Below are 19,831 nucleotides of genomic sequence, written 5' to 3' on the forward strand. Positions count from 1 at the left end.
ACACACACACACACACACACACACACACACACACACACACACCCCCAGCCCAAACTCTCGGTCTAGGAGAAATCAGTCTTAAGAGCAGGATGGACTGACCCTCAAGCCTTCGAGTGAATTTCACGTGGATTCTCCTCAGAATTAAAGTTTGTAGCAATGCAAATGACCCAGCTTCCCCCCCCCCACCCCCATGGCTGTCTCTCTATTGGCTTCTTTTCTCTTCCTTTCACTTTTCCCACGTTACGTCTCCCCCTGCCCATCTCTCCATCCTCTTGCTACTTTTTCCTCCTCTCTCGCTCTCTCCATCCTTCTTTTCTCCCCATCTTTTCCTTTCTCTTGCTCTCTCTCCCTCCCTTCTGGAGCTCCATCAAGACGTGAGTTGAAAGTGAATGGGCAGCCCCAACCACAAAGACAAATTACCATGAGAAAAATAAATCAGGAAATCGCCTTTCCTAAACCTAGATCCCGCCGCACCCCCTCCCTACTCCAGCCTCCTGCCCTCCAACTCACAGGGTGAGGTGGGAGGCTCCGAGTCTCCTCCCTGGCTCCCACTAGCGTCTCCAGAGCTACGACCCTGACACCCTGGGCCAGAGCAAGAGTAGTTTGGACTCAGAGCCGGCTGGGGTCCAAGGTGGGGGAGGCAGAGGGATAAGGAATGAGGTGTGGAGGAGGGAGGGAAAAGATAGGAAAAAAGGTGGGAAGCAGTTGGAATCAGGGAGCCCAGTATGGGCATCAACACAATTTCATACAAATACGCGCTCTCTGGCACACACACAAGCTCGCACACCTACTCGCGCACACATTTACACGCTAACCTGCATTCTCTCTCTCTCTCTCTCTCTCTCTCTCTCTCTCTCTCTCTCTCTCTCTCTCTCTCTCCCTCTCTCTCTCTCTCTCTCTCCCCCCCCCCCCCCCCCCCCCCCCACATTCCCTCCCACTCTTTTCCCCATTTTCTTTCCCTCTTTCTCCCGCAGCCAGTACCCGCCTTAAGCTACCTCTCCGCTCAAGAACCCAGTCTGGGCCCCGTAGTCTCCGCATCGATGGCTGCAACCCCTAGACTGCAGGGCTGGGGGAGCGAGAGGCATCCCCCCCTTGCAGCGACCCGGACTAGAGACTGAGAGAGAACTGAGTCGGGAACCGCCGCACCAGAACAGCTTCGAAGACGTGTAGGTAGCCGGGGATGAGAAAGCCAAGTGGATCCCTTCTCCATCCTCTTTCTACCCCCACGAGTTCTCGACTCGGTCCCAGAGCGTCACACTGCCCTACACCACTACGCGGTGCGGGGCTTGCCCCCTCCCCTGGGCGCCCCCCACCCCATATCCACCCAAGTTCTGGAAGTTTGCAACTTCCAGCTGTGTCCCCTCCGCCCCGACCCCCCAACCAACGTCCGGGGTTGGGGCTGGGGGAGGGGCCAGAAAGGTAAGAAGAAGGAGAAGGGGGATAGAAACATGGACCCGAGCGTCGGTCGCTGCCACTGGCAGAGACTCACCGGGCTGCGGCTGGTAAGGCAGAATGGAGGGCACGGGGGCTCGATGCCTGGCTCTTTCCACCGGGTTGCAGGAGGTAGGTAGCCCGGACTGGGGCCGGCAGCCCGTCTCGGGATGCGGATGGGAGGGAGCGACGGTCTGTCTGAGGGCTCCTGCCGTCCGGCTCGCGTTCTCAGTCCTACTCAGGCTCTAGCTCCTGCCTAGGTCTGAGCTCCCGCCCGCCGGGAGTCTAGTACCCCTCGAGCCCCTCCTAGCCCAAGCTGGACTCGCGGCCCAGACTAGCCATCCTCTCGCTCCTCTTGGCTCCCACACCGATCCCTGCACTCCCACTAGCTGAGGACCCGACCGGTGGTGGCTACGGGGAGAAAGGGAGGGAGGAGGGAAAGGAGGAGGAGAGGGAGGAGGGAGAGAAGGCGACGAAAAAAGAAAAGAGGGAGAGGGAGGGGGAGTAGGAGGGGAGGGGGGAGCCCGGGGAGAGAGGAGAGAGGGAGGGGAAAAAGAGGAGGGGGAGGGAGACAGGCTGGCAGCCTGCTGCTGCTCTCCAGCTAACCCCAGAGCTTGCTTGGTGGGAGAGAGAGAGAGAGCTGGGAGCCCCCATCACCAGCTGGGCTCCCCTTACTCATCAAGATCCTCCCACCCCAGTGCCTTAGCCCGTTAGTCTCTCTCCCCCATTTTCTCCTCCTAAGATTTGGCCTTCCCCTTCTCCCCTCTTCCCCTCACCCCACCACCTCCCCAAGATCCAAGTCCTCGCGTTTCCTCTCCAGGAAAGGTATTACCTGGCTTTGGCTGCACCCTAAGCCATTTCCACTCTCCTGTCAAAGGAATATCTAGAAACGTCCCCAAAGACCGTTTCCCCTCCCATTTTCCCCCTCCCTCCCCTCTCCCAGCCTGCTCCTTGTGCCATCCAGCTTGTGGGACTGATCGAGAAAAGGAATGTGGAGGGGAGTAATGGGAGACTGTACCCTTCGCTGAGGACAGTACAAAAGAAATGGGTATACGCTGAAGTGGGAGGAAGTGAGATGGAGAAGGATCATAGGGAAAGACCCTGCATGCGGTGTCAGAGGACCTGGGTTCACATCCTGGTTCTCTATTTCACTGGCTTTGTGACTTTCAACTCTCAGAACTTCAGTCTCTCCTTCAGGGAACTGGACTAGAATAGATGGTCTCTACAATCTCTTCCAGCTCTTGGTCCTATGAGGTTAGATATTATGAAGAACTTCCTAACAGAAGAATTACACAGGGCACAGACTCAGGAAGGTTGTGAAATTTTCTGCCCCTGGAGAAAAGGATAGGCGTGCATTTGGGGGACTAGGCACTATCCAAGAATTCCAGAATAGCTTCAGAGCTTGAGATGCCTGGGTTGAAGAGGCAGAAGAGGGTAGCAATATGAGAGGCTAAGCTTGTGAATCCATCTGCCAGTGTTGAAAGGGAGCCCTCTGGTGAAAAGAAAATCCTATTCAGGAACGGAAAGGGGCGACCTAAGAAAAGGGAGAAGGTGCCAAAAATGACAGTGAAGGATAAAGGCAGGCAACCTAAGGAGGAAAATCGAGAAAGTTATACACATAGAAATATCAAAGGAGATCTCTACTCACAAAATGAAAATGAATGGATTCGAGAGCTCAGAACATTAACTATCTTTAAAGAGGCAGTAGCCAATTGGAGAATTAGAGCGAAACAGAACTGTCAGGTGGAACGGTTTACATAACAAAACACTTTTTAAAGCTAATACCAGTGTAAGTTTGGGGGTAGAAGAGACAGCCCCTGTCTGACAGAAGATGTGGCAGTGTCTGATTCCAGTGAGCCACAAGCTTCTTTTTTTCCCTTAATAGGATTTTCGAGCTGGAAGAAATCTTAGAGATGACCTAATCCAAACCTCTTATTTTATAGCTGAAGAAACGGGGGTGCAGAAATTTAAGGTCACATCACAGGATGAAAGTAGTAAAGTCTGAATTTGAACTCAGGTTCTCTGATTCAAACTGGAGGTGGTCTGCTCTTCCTTCTCCACTGCAGAGGACATCGGCATAGCCAAAATAATGGTAAAGAAGCTGTGGTTTGACCATGGTCACAGAGAAAGAACTGGAGGGGGTGAGGGTTTGAAAAAGGAAAGAAGGAGGAAGAGGAATCAGGATCTCAGGAATAAAGCTTCCCCAGCAAGAAGACACGCTTCAAAATGCATAATTTTTTTAAAAGTTCACATTTATGCATCACTTTATAAATCCCCTCTAAGGGTTATTGGCTCATTTTGCAAGTAAGGAATCTGAGGTTCAGAGAAGTTAAATAAATTGCCCAAACTCACATGACTGCTAAGTATAAGAACAAAGTAACCTGTAAGCCCACTATGTGCCAAGCACTATGGAGAAATACAAAGACATGCATGAAGCACTCCCTACCCTTACATCTTTACATACAGCAAATATCTGGCCTTCCGACTTCAATAATAGTGTCTTTTCCATTATATGGTACTGCCTCCTTGACAAAGTAAGAAATCTACCAGAAGGGTATGCTATGGAAAAGGGAAGGGAGAAACCAAAGAAGGGGGAAAATGAAGTTGGGGCTTATTGCATTTAATAAAAATCAGATGTATGAATGGCTTAATAACTTAGATCCTTAAAAAAGAGACCATCTATTTGAATGGAGCCCTGGTAGGAGGCATCATCGGGCAGTAGAAAAAAATGCTAGATTTTGAATCAGAGGATATGGCCACAAATGCTGTTCTGAAGCTAGACCTAGAACAAGTTATTTAACCTCTACATTTCAGTATCCTTATCTGTAAAATGTGGGGATTGGATTTGAATTCAGGAGAAAGAAGACTGGATTTAGAGTCAGAGGACTTTGGGTTCAAATCCTGACTCTGACACTTAATATCTGACCTGTCACTTACTACTTTCTTACTTTCTGTCACCTCTGTCTGTCTCATTTTCCTCAGCTGTAAACTAAGAGAGTTGGACTAGATGACTTTGATGGTTCCTTCCAGCTCTAAATCTATCATTCTGTGACCTCTATGTCCCTTTTCTGCTCTAAACTTATTTTCTTTCTTATTTGGTCTGGAAATATGATCTCACCAGTCATTGGAAGCTCTTGGCTTGAAACCTCCCTATATGCAATGCAAGTCAGCAAATCATTTCTAATTCAAATCTTGGGAACTTCTCTGAGATGCTGAAAAGTTAAGCGACTTATGTAAAGTCACACAGCTAGTATGTTTTAGGGGGAGGATTCAAGCCCATGTCATACTGATTCCAAGCCTGAGACTTGATTCCTTTTATATGTGAAAGTGAGTCCAAGAGACCTGAAGTGACTTGTCTTTCAGTTAGCAGTTAGTAGATTTAGTTAATGACAAAGCAAGGCCCAGGACTCTGGTCTCCCAATTAATCATCTAACATTATTTCCCTTATATATTGCTATATCTCCCATTTCAAAATGTGAGAAAAAAATTCAAGCTATAAAATTTTTCTTCACCTAGTGTATTTAAAAAGAGAGAGAACAGGAGACATCTCTATTTGTCCAGGTTGGGAGAAAGGACAAAATGACTATTGGGTCAATTTGAACTAGGATTCTAAGTACAAGGAAGTCCCTTTCTTTACTATTACCAATATTGTTCTTCACCCATATCTTTTCTACCTCCAGCTCCCCCCTTTTCCTGTTTCTTCCTTTTCCCTTTCTTCTGTGCTTATGCAGGGATTTGGGATGAGTGGGGGAAAGGCACAATATCCTCAGGGAAGGAGTCATTTTACCTCAAAGGAAACATGAACTCAGGCAGAGGGAAAGACACTCAGAGATAGTTCCAGACAGAAAGAAAGGGTGGGAGCAGAAGGAGAGGGAGAGAGAAGAGAGACCGGTAAGTCTAGGCTAATTAAATCGTAATTGCATCCCACAGTATTGTATTGATTAACAGTGATTATTCAAGTGCTCTTTTAACACACTGGAGCTCCAGAGGCCCCTCAGTCTCTGGCAAGCACATCTGCTCTACACATACATTCACCCTGAGTTTTCTTCAGGCAGTCCCAGAAGAAGTCCTAACCAGGACCTGGGGACCAGTCACTTCAAACAAAAACTCAATGACCTCAGGACTACCACATCACCATTGTCTTCAGACCTTCCCAATTAACCTGTAGAGAAATGAATTCTATTAGGAGAAATCTTCCATTCACTATGACAGTGTTAATTAAACAGAATCAAATAGATTAGTAATTAGTACAACTTCATAAAAAACAAACACACTAATGAGGAAGGGTACTGGGGTAGAGTGTTTTTAAAACTTCTCCTTGGCACAAAGATGTCCAGGTACATCTCTCATCTGGAGTGACTCTTCCAGGGTCACAATGCTAAGCAGTGACAGATGAGAGAAAAGAACCTAGATCTTCCCAAGTGTAATGGGGAAAACATTCAATTCAGAGTTAGAAAACCTGGGTTAGGACCCCAGCTTTGCTACCGCCTTCCTTTATGAGGTTGTGCAAATCACTCCGCTTCTCTGGGCTTCACCTTTCTCATCTAAAAAATGAATGGACTGAACTATGAAACAATCAAAAAATAGCAATAATATGATATCTATATATAAAGAATTTAGGTGTGTCATATGATATCTATATATAAAGAATTTAGGTGTGTCATGAACTATGCTAGGTTCTGGGATACAAGGACAAAAAAGACCAGTTCCTATCCTAATGAGTTTATGTTCTACTAAAGGAAACAATATATGAAACTATATAAGTAAATACAAAATGTATTAGAATCTTTATATTTTGTATTTATTTACAAATATATTTATATCCTTCCCTGGGGAATGCCTGCCTGAGGAAATTCCTTCTGCCAAGGAAGATAAGCATTTCCCCTGCAATTTATGGTTTTAGAAAATTGCCTACAGCAGGAGTAGGGAATGTGGAGCCTTGAGGCCACATGTGGCCTTCTAGGTCCTTAGGTGCAGCCTTTTCACTGAGTCCAAGTTTTACAAAACAAATCCTTTTATTAAGGGGATTTGTTCTATGAAGTTTGGATTCAGTCAATGGGTCACACTTGGGGACTTAGAAGGCCACATGTGGCCTTGGGCCTGCAGGTTCCCCACTCCTGGCCTAGAGCCTTTACATAGGTTTATATAGGTTAAGTAACTTGCCCAGGGTCACACAGCCAGCATGTGGGTTTCCTGACTGAGGCTAGTTCTCTATTCACTACACTATGCCATCCTCCCTCCATATAAAATATATACAAAATAAATAAAATTTGGTGGGGGTGGGACAGAGCAGAGAGTGGTACTAATAGAAAAAAATTTCATGTAGAAGGCAGTATTTGAGTTAAGCTTTGAAGAAAGCCAGAAGTGAAAAGAGACAACATTCCAGGCAGTAGGGATAGCCTTGAGACTGGAGATGGGATGTTGTATAAAGAGGTACAATTAGGCAAGTTTGGCTGGAACTTAGAATGAATGAAGGGGAGGAATGTGGAAAAGCACAGAAAGCTGGACTGGAGCTGGATTATGAAGGGTTTAAAAGCCTAGCTAAAGAGTTTGTCTGTAATACTAGGGGTAAGAAGAGTTTTTAAGCAGGATAATGACTTGGTCAGACCTCTGCTTTAGAAATATCCCTTGGTTGGGCGGCTAGGTAGCACAGCGAGTAAGAGCACCGGCTCCAGTGTTGGAATGACCTGGAGATCGAATCCCGGGCTCAGACACTTAGCACCCACCCAGAAACACCTGGCCGTGTAACCTTGAGCAAGTTACTTAACTCCGATTGCTTAAAAGAAAAAGAAAAGAAAAAGGATGGAATGGAGAAGGGAGATATTAGAGGCAAGGAGACCAATTAAGAGACTGTTGCAGGAGTTCAGGTGAGGGATGTTGACGTCCTGAGCTAGGGTGTGGCTGTATAAATAAAAAGAAGGGGACAGTTGCAAGAAATGCTGTGGAGGTTGAACTGCAGGTCTTGGCAATGATAGACATGGAGAGAGGAATGACCAAAGTTGTGAACCTGGAAAGGTGGAGGGATGGTAGTACCTTTGACAAAAATAAGAAAATCAGAAGAAGAAGAAAAAGGTGAGTTTGGGGAGAAAGTAATGTACTGTTTTGTACATGTTAAGTTTGAAATATCCAATTTAAATGTTCAACAGGTAATTTGTGATGTGGGACTGAAACTCAGTCCTGTCTATAGAGACCTGGGTATCATTTGCATAGAAATGACAATTGAACTCATGAGATTAGAGAGGAGAGGAAAGAATAGGAGAAGAGAGAAGGGAAGGGAGAGAGAGGAGGAGAAGGGAGAGAAAAGGAGGAGAAAAGAGAAGGGGAGAGTAAAGGCGGAAGAAGAGGGGAAGGGAGAAGAAGGGAAGGGAACAGAGGAGGAGAGGAGAAGGGGGAGAAAAGGTGAAGAAAGGAGGAGAAGAAAGAAAGGGAGAAAGGAGGGGAGGAGAGGAGAAGGGAGGACCTTAGAGTATATGATGAATCCAACAAAGCAGACTGAAAAGAAGCACTCAGATAGTTGTGAGAACCAAGATAGAGCAGTCATAAAAATCCAGGGAAGAGAGAGTATCTAAGAGGAGTGGTTAATCAACAGTGTTAGATGCTGCAGAGAGATCAAGAAGGCTTAGAGCTGAGGAAGGGTCATTGGATTTTGCTATCAAGAGATCAATAGGTGCAGCTAGGTGGCACAGTGAGTAGAGTGGTGGCCCCGGAGTCAGGAGGACCTGAGTTCGGATCTGACCTCAGACACTTAACACACACACACACACACACACACACACACACACACACACACAAAACCTAGCCATGTGACGACCTTGGGCAAGTTACTTAACCCCAATTGCCCTCCAAAAAGCAAAAAAAGAAAAAAAAAGAGAGAGATAACTAGTAACTTTAGAGAGAAATATTTCAGTTTTGTGATGAGATTAGAAACAAGATTTCAAGGGGATAAGAAGTGACTGAGAGGAGAGGAAGTGGAAAAAAGTATACATAAATTATCCTAAGGGTTTGTGAAAGAGAAGAGAGATTTAGGAAGATAACCTGAAGGGTTGGTATGGTCAAGTGATGGTGCATTATGGATGAGGAGAATTCTACCTGGACATATCTATAGGGAGTAGGAAAGGATTCAGTATAGTGAGAATTGAATATTAGAGGGAAATGCATGTGTGTATCCATATATGTATGTGTATATGTATATAGAGGTATACACATACACACACATATATGTATAGAAATACACATACACGTTTATGTATATATTTGTATGTATGTGTATATATTTATATTTATATGAGGTTGATTCACTATTACATGGAGAAGAACTACACCATCTGAGACTATAGTAGAGGAGAAAAGAGTGAGAGGATGGCAATGGATTTTTGAAATATAGAGTAAGGAAGAAGAGGAAGCTCAGTGAATAGGGCTTCCATTTTTTTCAGTAGTATATGCCAGATGGTGAAGTCCTCTGCTGAGAAGGAGTGGGGAGTAGGTGGTGTGGGTGATTGAAAGAGAAAAGATTTGTAACAGTGGTTGTGGAAAATGCTGTTGTTGTTTGTACTTCATTTATGTTAGGTTCATGAGGGTTTGTGTTAATTTTTGAATCCCTAGTGCATGACAGAGCTCCTGTCCTTAAGACATGTATATCCTCCTGGATTCTAGGGTCTCAGATGTAGCAGTGGAAGTGACCTTAGAGGTCATTTAGTTCACTTCCATAATAATGAATTCTGAAATTCTTCTATCCGACCTCCTACCATTCCATATCTTCATGTGCATGCTTCCTCTGTAACTTCCAGTCCCTTCTGAGTCCTTTAGTGCCCTCTGAGGCCATCACTCCTGCTCTGGCATCATTCTCAAACTTGAGCTAATATTTAACAAAGTTCTATTTTATACCATAGGCATCTAGGTTTCTCCGTGGATAGAGTGCTGACCCTAGAGTTAAAAGGACTCATCTGAGTTAAAATCTCAGACACTTATAAGGTATGTTACCCTGGGAAAGTCACTTAACCCTGCTTGCCTCAGTTTCCTCATATGTTAAATGAGCTGAAGAAGGAAATGACAAACTACTCCAGTATCTTGCCAAGAAAACTCCAAACGGGGTGACATAGAGTTGGATGTGACTGAAATGACTGAACAACAAAACAAAATTTTACATTGTCCTATATTCAGGAATCCCTTTACCCCTTGTCTTATGCTGCTCATGCTTTGCCAACCTCAACCTAGATATTCTCAGCCATGTCCCATGCCCCTACTCGGTGCTATTGAACAACACTAGAGATAAAGTAGTATACAACCTTGCTGACTAGATCCACGAAACATTATATAATCTAATCTCTACTGAGTTCTCACTGTAGCAAGGCAATCCTTTCACTCTTCTAACTGATCCTGTATTTTCCCCAAGGGGGCCACCATCAATCATACAGATCTGTGTCTTGCCACTTCTTCTGCAGGAGAAAGTGAGGTTGGTGACTTTGTACAGCCTTTCCTCACTTAAATCCAAATTACTTAAATGTCATCGCATCAACTTTCTGATGTCATGGTCCTCTTTGAGAACAGTAAGTGCTTAATCAAGGCCTGATGAATGAATAGATAGATGACTAGATGAACTCTAAGCCCTCTTCCTGCTCTAAATCCTATGACTTCTGGCTCAGGACTTTCCCTACCAGATCACTATTGCTACTCTAATGCAACACAAACCTTTCTTAATTCAAGCAGAAGGTAAGACAAGCAAACTGTAGTATAGGTTTGGGGCAGAGAAGTCGAAGTGAAAACAAACGCTCCATCACCACAGAAAACAGCAGGTTGACTTTTGGAGGAAAATGACCTGAAAATAAAAAAGCCAAAGGTAAAAATTTTCATGATCTGGACATTAAAAGAGGATCTGATTTCTTGGCATTAGATCTTTAATTTGGTAAAAGTGTATTCAGAACTTACTATGCTCAAGTCCCTGTGCAGGGTGAAATTAAGATTTAAAAAATTCTTATTCTTAAATGAATTACAATATAATGGGAGGGGGGAGTATTAGAAAGACAAGGATGATCAAAGGAAGAGTGAGTAAGTACAAAGAAGACCTGCTAAAGTACTCTGAGAAGTCAGAAAAGGGAGAAAATGCTTTCACTTGGAGGGGAGAGGGGTCACAGAGATAGTTTGGGGGGTATATGTGAGTAGGGCTTTAAAGGAATGGAAGGGTTTTAAGAGACAATGATAATGGTTTTGGGACAGAGTGGGAAAGGGTAAGTCCCAATCCAGGCATGGTGGCCAAGAGAGCAAAGTCCTGTTTGCCTGGAATTCAGAGGGGAAGGTAAGTGATATGATGAGATAAGATTGCACATGTAGTTTTATATCAGATTATAGAGGGATTCGAGTGTTGGGCAAAATAATTTCTCTGCCAAATCATTGTAAAATTATTAAGCCTAAATCTAACAGGTGAGAAGTGTGGTATGGTGGATAGGGCACTGGACTGACCTGGAGTCAGAAAGATCTGGGTTCAAATTCAATCTCAGATACTTACTAGCTGTGTGATCCTGGGTGAGTCACTTAATCTCTCTGTGACTTAGTTTCCTTATCTGTAAAATGAAAGAGTTGGATTCAATTGTTTCTAAAGTTTCTTCCAGCTCTAAATCAAAGATCCAAGAGATTCAGAGGAATTAAAGTGCTATTGAATTGTAGATACACTATTAGTCTATGGTAGTGGTTCTCAAACTTTTTGATTTTAAAAATTATTGAGGACTCCAAAGATGTGTGAGTGATATTTATCAATATTTTAATCTATATAATATGTATATATCTGTATATATTACATGGTATAAAATATTGATAAATATTAATATCATATTAGAAGTTAAAACTGATACATAAAAAAATTTTACCAATTCATTAAAAATAGCAGTAGATACATTACATGTTAACATAAATACCATTTTTATGGAAAATGATTATTTTACAAAAAAAAGATTACTGAGAAGAGTGGCATTTTTCCAACACATTTTTGCAACTCTTTTTACTATATGGCTTAATAGAAAACAGCTGGATTCTCTTATCTTCTTCCACATTCAGTCTGTTGCAATATGTTGTTTTGGTTGAAGTATATGAAGAAAATCTGGCCTCAGAGATATGTATTTAGAAAATTACCTTAAGCACATTAAGAAGTACCTTAATAGGCAAAAAATGTCTTATTATTATTACACTAGGTTTGACCTTAGGAACCCCCTGAAAGTGTCTCAGGGACCCCCAGGATTCCTCCAATGACACTTTGAAAACCACCAGTCTGAGACTGTTGGTAATCTTGTCTGAGAAGTAATCAATCAGCAAGCATTCAGTCAATGGGGGACACAAATACAAAACTAAAATTTCTGGCCCTCAGGGAGCTTACATTCTATTAGAGGAGACAACATGCATCACTAAGTATATGGATAATTATTCAGAGATGAGAGTAGGGTGAAGGGATGGAATCAGAATCTCAGATCCTTGGAGGACACCTTGGCCAACCATGCCTGAAGAAGAATTCCTTCTCCTACCTGCCCAATAAATAGTCATTTAGCATTGGCTTGAAGTTCTACATGAGTGGGAGCACACTGTCTCTCAAGGTACAAGGCTTGTCCAAAAGGACAAGCTAAATTGTATCTCTGCAACTTCTACCCTTGACTCCAAATTCTGTGCTCTGGAGCCAAACAGATCAAGTCTAATCCCTTTTCCATATAATGACCCTTCAAATAGTTGTCCTTCTAAGCCTTCTCTTTCAGGATTGTTGTGAGAAACAGATGAAATAATATTTATAAAGAGCTTAGGGCCATGCTTGACTTGTAGCTGACACTCAATAAATGTTTATTTCCTCCCTTCCTTCTTTCCTACTACCCTCCTTCCTTTCCTCCTTCCTGCCTTCCTTCCCTCCCTCCCTTACTCCTTTCCTCCCTCTTTTCCTCCTTCCTTTCCTCCCTCCTTTTTTCCTTCCTTCCCTCTCTCCTTCCCTCCCTCCTTCTCTCCCTCCTTCCTTCCTTTTAATATTCTCACTCTCTTCTGCTACTCTTTAGTTTCATGATATTTCAGTCCTTCAATTCAATTTCATCAAAGGAGGTGTTAGCTCTATCCTCACAGACCAGGACCTATCCATGCTTCTGCATCATGTGTGATTTCTCATCCATTTCTTTCATATACCTTCCCCAGAAGTCTCTGAGCATATTAGAAGCCTTCCTTTAGTTCTCTTTACATTTCACAAGTATCTGTGAAGTTCTGACATTGCCCATCTTACAGAAGCACAGAGTTGGAAGAAATCTCAGAGGTCATCTGATCCAACCCCATTACTAACTTAGAAATCTCCTTTGCAATGACCATGAAAATGGCAGAGTGCTCTCCTCCTGAGCCTCTCTGCGGACTTGTCTCATATTACATAATGAGCTAGCCTAATCCATTGAGGGTGGGCAGCTCTAACTGTTAGCATGTTCTTTCTCACAGTGAGCTAAAATCTGCCTTCCTAAAACTCCCAAGCAATAGTTCTAGTAATGGGCTTCAGAGTCGCACAGAATAAATCTAATTCCCCTTTTCCATAAGAACCTTCCAAGCATTTTAATATAATTATCATCTGTCTTAATAGCTAGCATTTACAGCACTGTGCAAATATTATATCATTTTATCCTCACAACAACTCTGAAAGGTGAGTGCTGTTACTATTCTCATTTTACAGATGAGGAAACTGAGAAAAGCAGTTAAGTGAATTGTTTAGGGTTATACAGCTAATGTGTCCGAGGAGAGATTTGAACTAAGGACTTCACTGGAAGTCCAGAGCTCTGTCTAACAGAGCCTCTTTTCCTGGAGAGGCAGCAAGGTGTAGTTGAGAGAGAGCTGCCTGCGAAGACAAGAAAATTTTTGTTCAACTACCACCTCTGACACTCACTGGCTGTATGATCCTGGGCAGTTGACTCAGCCTATCAGTGCTAGAGGCAACTCTCCAAGATGGGAGGTTTCAGAACAGGTCACTTACCTGCTTTGATAAAAAAATTTCCCCCATCCTGGAGTTCTGAACCAATGAAATCACAGGTCCTATACTTGTTCTCTCCTATTACCACCCCTGTGTCTTTTCTTCTCCAGGGTAACATGTCCATTTCCTTTGATCTTATGGTATGGTCTCTAGTTCCCTGTCATCCACTGAATGTATGAATTCGGGCAAATCATTTTCATTTCTCTGGGTCTCAGTTTTCTCATCTCCAAAATGACGGAAGGAGGCTAGATAGTTTCTAAGTTTTCTTCTAGCTCTGATATTCTGTAACTGGCGGCTAGGTGGAACAGTGGATAGAATGCTGGCTGGAGTCGGGAAGATTCATGTTCTCGAGTTCAAATTTGGCCTCAGATACTTCCTACTTGTGTTTGCCTAAATAAGCCACAGAAGTAAATGGCAAATAACTCTAGCTTCTTTGCCAAGAAAACCCTAAATGGGATCACAGACAATTGAACACAACTGAAACAAGTCAACAACAACAACAGATTGCCAAAGTGCTATCATTCTATGTATGTGAATAGATTGGGCGAAAGCAGTTTCAACCTGAAGACCAGGCCTGGCTCTGGGGTACAGGTAGCAAAAATACCTTGTTTCTCCAAAGACCCAGGGGGAAAAAATCTTAGTGGGTAGAAAAAGAGTGGAAACTGGCAATGAAGGACAGAGATCCAAACAATCAGGTTGTGGATGAGCCCAGATATTTGAGTGAAACAGGGAAGAGTTGGAAATAACATTCATGCTTCAATCCAGATAAAATTAATTTATTATAAGAGGTTTTTTTGTTTTTTTTACTTATCATTATCTATTCTGAATTATGCATTCCTTTCCACTGGAGCAAACAATATTCTTCATGCTTAAAGCATAAAAGTGCTAAAGTCAGTTATGAGATCTCATTATGACATATAGACCAGCCTGACTTTTCAGTAGCTATGTTATTTACCTTGTATTTATTTTGTATATGGCGTATCTTCTATATACATTTACTTGTACCTGTCCTTTCTCCTGATAGAATGTAGATTCCTTGAGGGCAGGTACCATTTCATTTTTCCCCTTTGTATCTCCAGTACCTAGTGCTGGAGATACAAAGGGGAAAATAAATTACCTAATTAATAAATGGTTTATTGATTGATTGGCGGGTTGACTATGCCTGCAGAACATAAGTTCAGGAAGGTTCTACTACACCGGAATAGCTTTGAATAATTATAGCCAAAAGACATGTCTGCTCTCTGAATTTCAGTAAAGTTAAATTTGAAAGGTTTGTTGTCAGTAGGCTAGCCAATAGGTGATAAATTATTTGACCATGGAAACCTGAATCATCAGTTCCCAGAGATGGAAGGGATCTCAGAGACCATCCAATCTAACACACATACACCTGAACAAGAATCCTCTCTACAACTATTTTTACCTCCCAGAGGCAGATAGTGGCCGAGACCATAGAACACTGGGCCTAGAGTCAGGAAGATCTGTGTTCAAATCTACCCTGCCCACTTTTAGCTGTGTCACATGAGCAAGTCATTAAACCTCAGTTTCCTCAACTATAAAATGTATACTACCTTGCAGGGATCAAATGAAATAATATTTATTTTAAAAGTGCCCGGCACATAGTAGGTGTGCAATATAAATGCTTCTCTCTCTCTCTCTCTCTCTCTCTCTCTCTCTCTCTCTCTCTCTCTCCCAATAACTAACTCTTCATTCTTTGGATTTTTGTTCTCTCTTGCCAGATTACCCTCTACAACATCCCCACAAATGATTATCTAATCTTCAACTGCCTGTAATATTCTCCTTCCTCACCACCTCATTGTGGAATTCCTGGTGATGTCAGCAGGTCCAGGTATCTGCTCTTTGCAGAGGACTGCCAAGTCTGTATGGCGAGTGGTAAACCATCATCTCTGTCCTTAACTCCAGTCCTGCAGCACGAACTGCTCCATAGACATCTCTACTTGAACATCCCAGAGGCATCTCATGCTCAGAATTGCTTCCCAGTTTTCCCAGCATTTCTTCTCAAATTGGGAGTTCTTCTCCAGTAATTTTTATTCTTGCATTTAAACAGACACTGACTACCATTTTAAAAATTGCTTCTGATTCTTGCCTATTGAGTCTATTCTATTGATCTACTTTTGTCTTTTACTAACTGGCACCAAGAAGTTTTAATGGTTATCTATCTATCTATCTATCTATCTATCTGTAGTTTGAGGTATGGTAAGGCCTATGAAGTATAAATATAGTATATAGACATAGTTTTATACACACACACTATATATATATATATATACATGCACATAAATGCATATACACACATATATAAATATATAATATACACACACACACAAATATACACATGAAAAAGAGGGAGGGAGAGAGAGAGATTGAGATATGGTAAGCCCCCCTCAGATTACTTTGTGTTTGTGTGTTTATCTGTGTACATATTGTATTTCCTAGTAGAATGTAATCTCCCTGAGAGCAGAGATTATTTTCCATCTTGGTTTTATAACACCAATATCTAGCAAAGGACCTTGCACACAGCAGGTGTTTAGCAAATGTTTGTTGAGTTGAATTGACACTGTGGAGAAGGGCTGCTGCAGAGTTAAAGGAGAATTAAAGAGTTAAAGGAATCCCAAGAGTGGTCTTGAAGTGGGAAATCCATTATATCCCAACAGCAATGGAAGCAGAAAGCTCATTGCATCACAGGCTTGTGTGACTTAGAGATGGTAGAGGTCTTGGAGGTGACCAAGGCCTGCACCCGCCTCATTTCACAGAAAGGGAAACTATGGACCAAGAAGAAGCAGTAAGTGCCAGAGCCTAAATTCAAACTCAGGTCTTTCCCACTCCCAATTGACTGCTTTTTCCACTTTAAAACACAAGAAGTGGCAGTGCCTCCATCCCCAAACTAGTCATTTAAAAAATTATCCAGATCCAATTGTTTACCTAGTGATAACCACCCAAATTAGAGGTATGTTCCTAGGAGGATATAACCTCTGTCAGGCTGCAGTGCAAACATGGAAACTGGCAAAAGGCATCATCCTTACACTGGTATTTATCTATAACTCATTTTTTTCTTCTCTTGTGGTACAACTTTTTTATTTTGTAGCTTGGTCATGCAGTGGCTACCACATTGGGTCTAGGCCCAGGAAGACCTGAATTCAAATCCAGCCTCATACATTCTATTAGCTGTGTGACCCTGGGCAAGTCACTTATCCTCTGCCTGCCTCACCTGTAAAATGGAGGATATTAGCAGCACTTACCTCGTAGGGTGGTTGAATAAAATGAATAAATATGAATAAAATGAGATATCTGTAAAGTACATTGTTAACTTTAAAGCACTATCCAAAGGCTAAACATTTATTATTATTCTAAATTTTTGAAAACACATTTGAAAAGATTTATTAGTGCATTTTAAAAAAATTATTGTCACTTCACCATGTCTTCTCTTATCCCTCCTAGAACTCCTCCTTGTAACGAATGAAAAACAATCAACACGATATCTATGTTTGAAAAAGTCCGTCTCATTCTGCACCAGTAGTCCACCACCTCTCTTCTGAGGCAGGATTCCATCTTCATCATCAGTCCTCTGAATTCATGATTTCATCCAGATCAGAAGTTCAAAGTCTCGGAATGTTGAACAGTACATTCTTTTTACTCCAGATTTATTTTCAGGCCTTCATCACTCTAAATTCCAAACAGCTCCTTCATCCACAAAATAAGGGGGTCAGACCAGATAATCTCTAAATGGTTTTCCAAACCCAGATCAAGATGGTTCTTTGGAAGCCAAGGACAGACACACGCCTGCACACACAAAGCTCCCACCACAGACCCATAGGCTTATCTATACAACTCCTGAGTAAATACAGTCAAGGAGCAAACAAAAGGCACTTATCTAGTGCTCATGGTCCTGAGAGAATCTGGAAAAACCAGATCCCCTCTCCCCAGGTGCCACCATCTCCTCTCCCCTCCTCTCTGCTTGGCAGCCAGGGTACCCACTGGCTGTCTGGGGAGAAATTGTCAGTTGTGGGTTGAGGATGAGTCATACCAGTGCAGGAGGCTTGTGGATTTTGTGTAGGTGCTGCAGGAAATATGAGAAGAAGAGAGAAGGGGGAGGCGAGGAGACAGAGGTGATTCAGCAGAAAGGACAATACTCTGGAGCGACATAAGAGCAGTTGAGGTGACAGCAGAGCCAGGCCTTCTAGCTGCCAGATGTGGGAGGTGGAGGGGGCTGGCACCTAGGACAAGCCTTTGCAGGTTAGACAAAAGGAGAAACTCAACTGAAAGGTCTATTCCGGCCTGAGAGGGCAGCTGAGGGAAGTTGGGCAGCATTCAAGGAAGAATCTTAAAGTCTGTGCATCTCAGCAAAGAGCTGGGTGGGTGGGTGGGGCACTGGAGTGTCTAGAATGTTGGTCTTAGAAAGAGGAAAGATGCAAGTGCAAATCCTCTCTCAAACACTTATTAGTTGTTTGACCTTGAGCAAGTCATTTGCCTTTTGTCACCTTTAGTTTCCTCAGCTGTAAAATGGGACAAATAATGGCACCTATCTCGCTGGATTGTTGTGAGGGTCAAATGAGTTAACATGTGTAAAGCCTTTTGCAAACCACAGCAGATATAAAGATCAACTATTATTATTAAGCAAGGACTTATATAACTATTATAAACTTCAAAGTGCTAAGCAAAAGTTAGATATACTTATTATTTATTATTATTTTTAAACATGGTGGGAAGGTCCAGTGGGATTAGGGGAAGAGGGAGAAGGATTGAAAAAAGACTGTAAATGACAAAAAAAAGCTCCTCTGCCAGTTAGCCAAGATGCCCAAAATTCCTACAGTTGGGGGACTTTTTAAGGGAAATACATATTTTAAGTGAATTAAGGTATTATTAGAAAAAACTAATGAGGATTAGTTTTGTTCATTAATGGCCTTTATCTACCAGTCATTACCTTGATGAAAAGATGACTCAAGAAAAATAAGACACAGGATAACTAATTTTGATTAAGGATGAGGTAGAGAGAGCACACTAATAGGAGCCTAGAAAGGAAGAGGAGAAGGGAACACAGGCCCTGTGTGGGGGATGGGAGTGGGGAAATGTGAGGGAGAGAAAGAAACAGAGGCCAAATGAAGACAAACTTGTCTCACTTTTGTTTTTATGAATAAGGCTAGATTTTTTTTGAGGAACTTTGCTGCAGACAGTTTTGGGGTGAAAGTTTGCAGGGGGGGTCAAAAATTGTTATCACAGATTAAAATATAGGTTGAATCACAGAAGATTTTTTTTCAACTTTTTAAATTTTTCAGTTGTTATCCACATCACATCTTTTGCTTTTATATCACCTTCATTTCTGAATATTTCCCTCCACTCTCCAGTGAACCATCCTTATAAGAGAGAATAAAAAAGAGGGGAAGAGGAAGCAGTTGGGTGAAATGGTTTAACCAACAGAATAACTGAATTGGATAGTATATGCAGTGTTCCATACCCATAGTCACTCATCTCTGCAATGAAGGGAGGCAGCTGGAATTTTTCATCTCCTCTCCAGGGCCCAAACCTGATCATTCTATTAAGACATCATTCAAGGGCGGCCAGGTAGCACAGTGAGTAAGAGCACCGGCTCCAGTGTTGAGAACACCTGGAGATTGAATCCTGGGCTCAGACACTTAGCACCCATCCAGAAACACCTGGCCGTGTAACCTTGAGCAAATTACTTAACCCCAATTGCTTAGGGGCGGCCAGGTGGCTCAGCGAGTACGAGCATCGGCTCCAGTGTCGGGATCACCTGGATCAAATCCGGGCTCAGATACTCAGCACCACACCCAGAAATAATAACTGGCCGTGTAACCTTGAGCAAGTTACTTAACCCCAATTGCTTAAAAAAAAAAAAAGACATCATTCAAGTTGTTGTTGTATTTGTTTGTCTTAAAAAAACTTTTTTGTTCTTTCCATTTACGTTGTTATAGCAATTTGGTACATTATTTTCCTGGTTCCATTTACTCTGTATCAATTCACCTAAGTCTTTTCATGGATTCTCTAAATTCTTCATATTTACCATTTCTTTCAGTATAGTAAGATACCATTCCATTCATGCACCACAGTTAGTTTAGCCATTCCCTAAGATGAGCATCGATTCTGTCTTCAGATCTTTGCTACTAGGAAAATGGTTGCTCAAAATATAAAATTTATATATAAAATTTATTTTTCTGCCTTTGACCTCCTTGAGACATATGCCTAGCAATGGAATCTTTGAATCAAAGGGTATCTACATTTTAGCCACTTGGGGGAAGGAGGGATAATTCCTAACTGCTTTTAGGGATGCTTTGTCATTTAAAAAGAAGAATCATTAAAGCAGACTCTGATTTAATGACATATACAATGCACATGGTATAACAGACATATTACTAGGCTAAGAGTGAGGACACATCTACTTCTGTAAACTTCTAGCTATAT

The 19,831-nt window shown here is 42.4% G+C and overlaps 1 protein-coding gene, 1 long non-coding RNA gene and 1 pseudogene across 2 annotated transcripts in view; 1 reads left to right on the plus strand and 2 right to left on the minus strand.

Moving 5' to 3' along the window:
- The window catches only part of LOC138143770 (AP-2 complex subunit mu-like), a 47,624-nt pseudogene extending 46,586 nt beyond the window's left edge, over nucleotides 1-1,038 (minus strand).
- The window catches only part of SEMA5B (semaphorin 5B), a 196,136-nt gene extending 194,249 nt beyond the window's left edge, over nucleotides 1-1,887 (minus strand). Inside the window, exon 1 of the mRNA XM_069064937.1 lies at nucleotides 1,490-1,887. The gene's annotated coding sequence lies outside the window, so the exon portion shown is untranslated. The remainder of the gene's footprint in view (nucleotides 1-1,489) is intronic.
- A 7,238-nt stretch (nucleotides 1,888-9,125) lies between these two features.
- LOC138143673 (uncharacterized) lies at nucleotides 9,126-15,483 on the plus strand. Its single transcript, XR_011163776.1, has 2 exons — nucleotides 9,126-9,402; nucleotides 15,133-15,483. It is a non-coding gene; the product is annotated as an uncharacterized lncRNA (long non-coding RNA).
- The last annotated feature ends 4,348 nt before the right edge of the window (nucleotides 15,484-19,831 follow it).

The sequence above is a fragment of the Petaurus breviceps genome, unplaced genomic scaffold (assembly GCF_028583685.1).
Source record: "Petaurus breviceps papuanus isolate PSGF00001 unplaced genomic scaffold, PetGlider_PUasm1.0 90654, whole genome shotgun sequence".
Classification (NCBI taxonomy): Eukaryota; Metazoa; Chordata; class Mammalia; order Diprotodontia; family Petauridae; genus Petaurus; species Petaurus breviceps.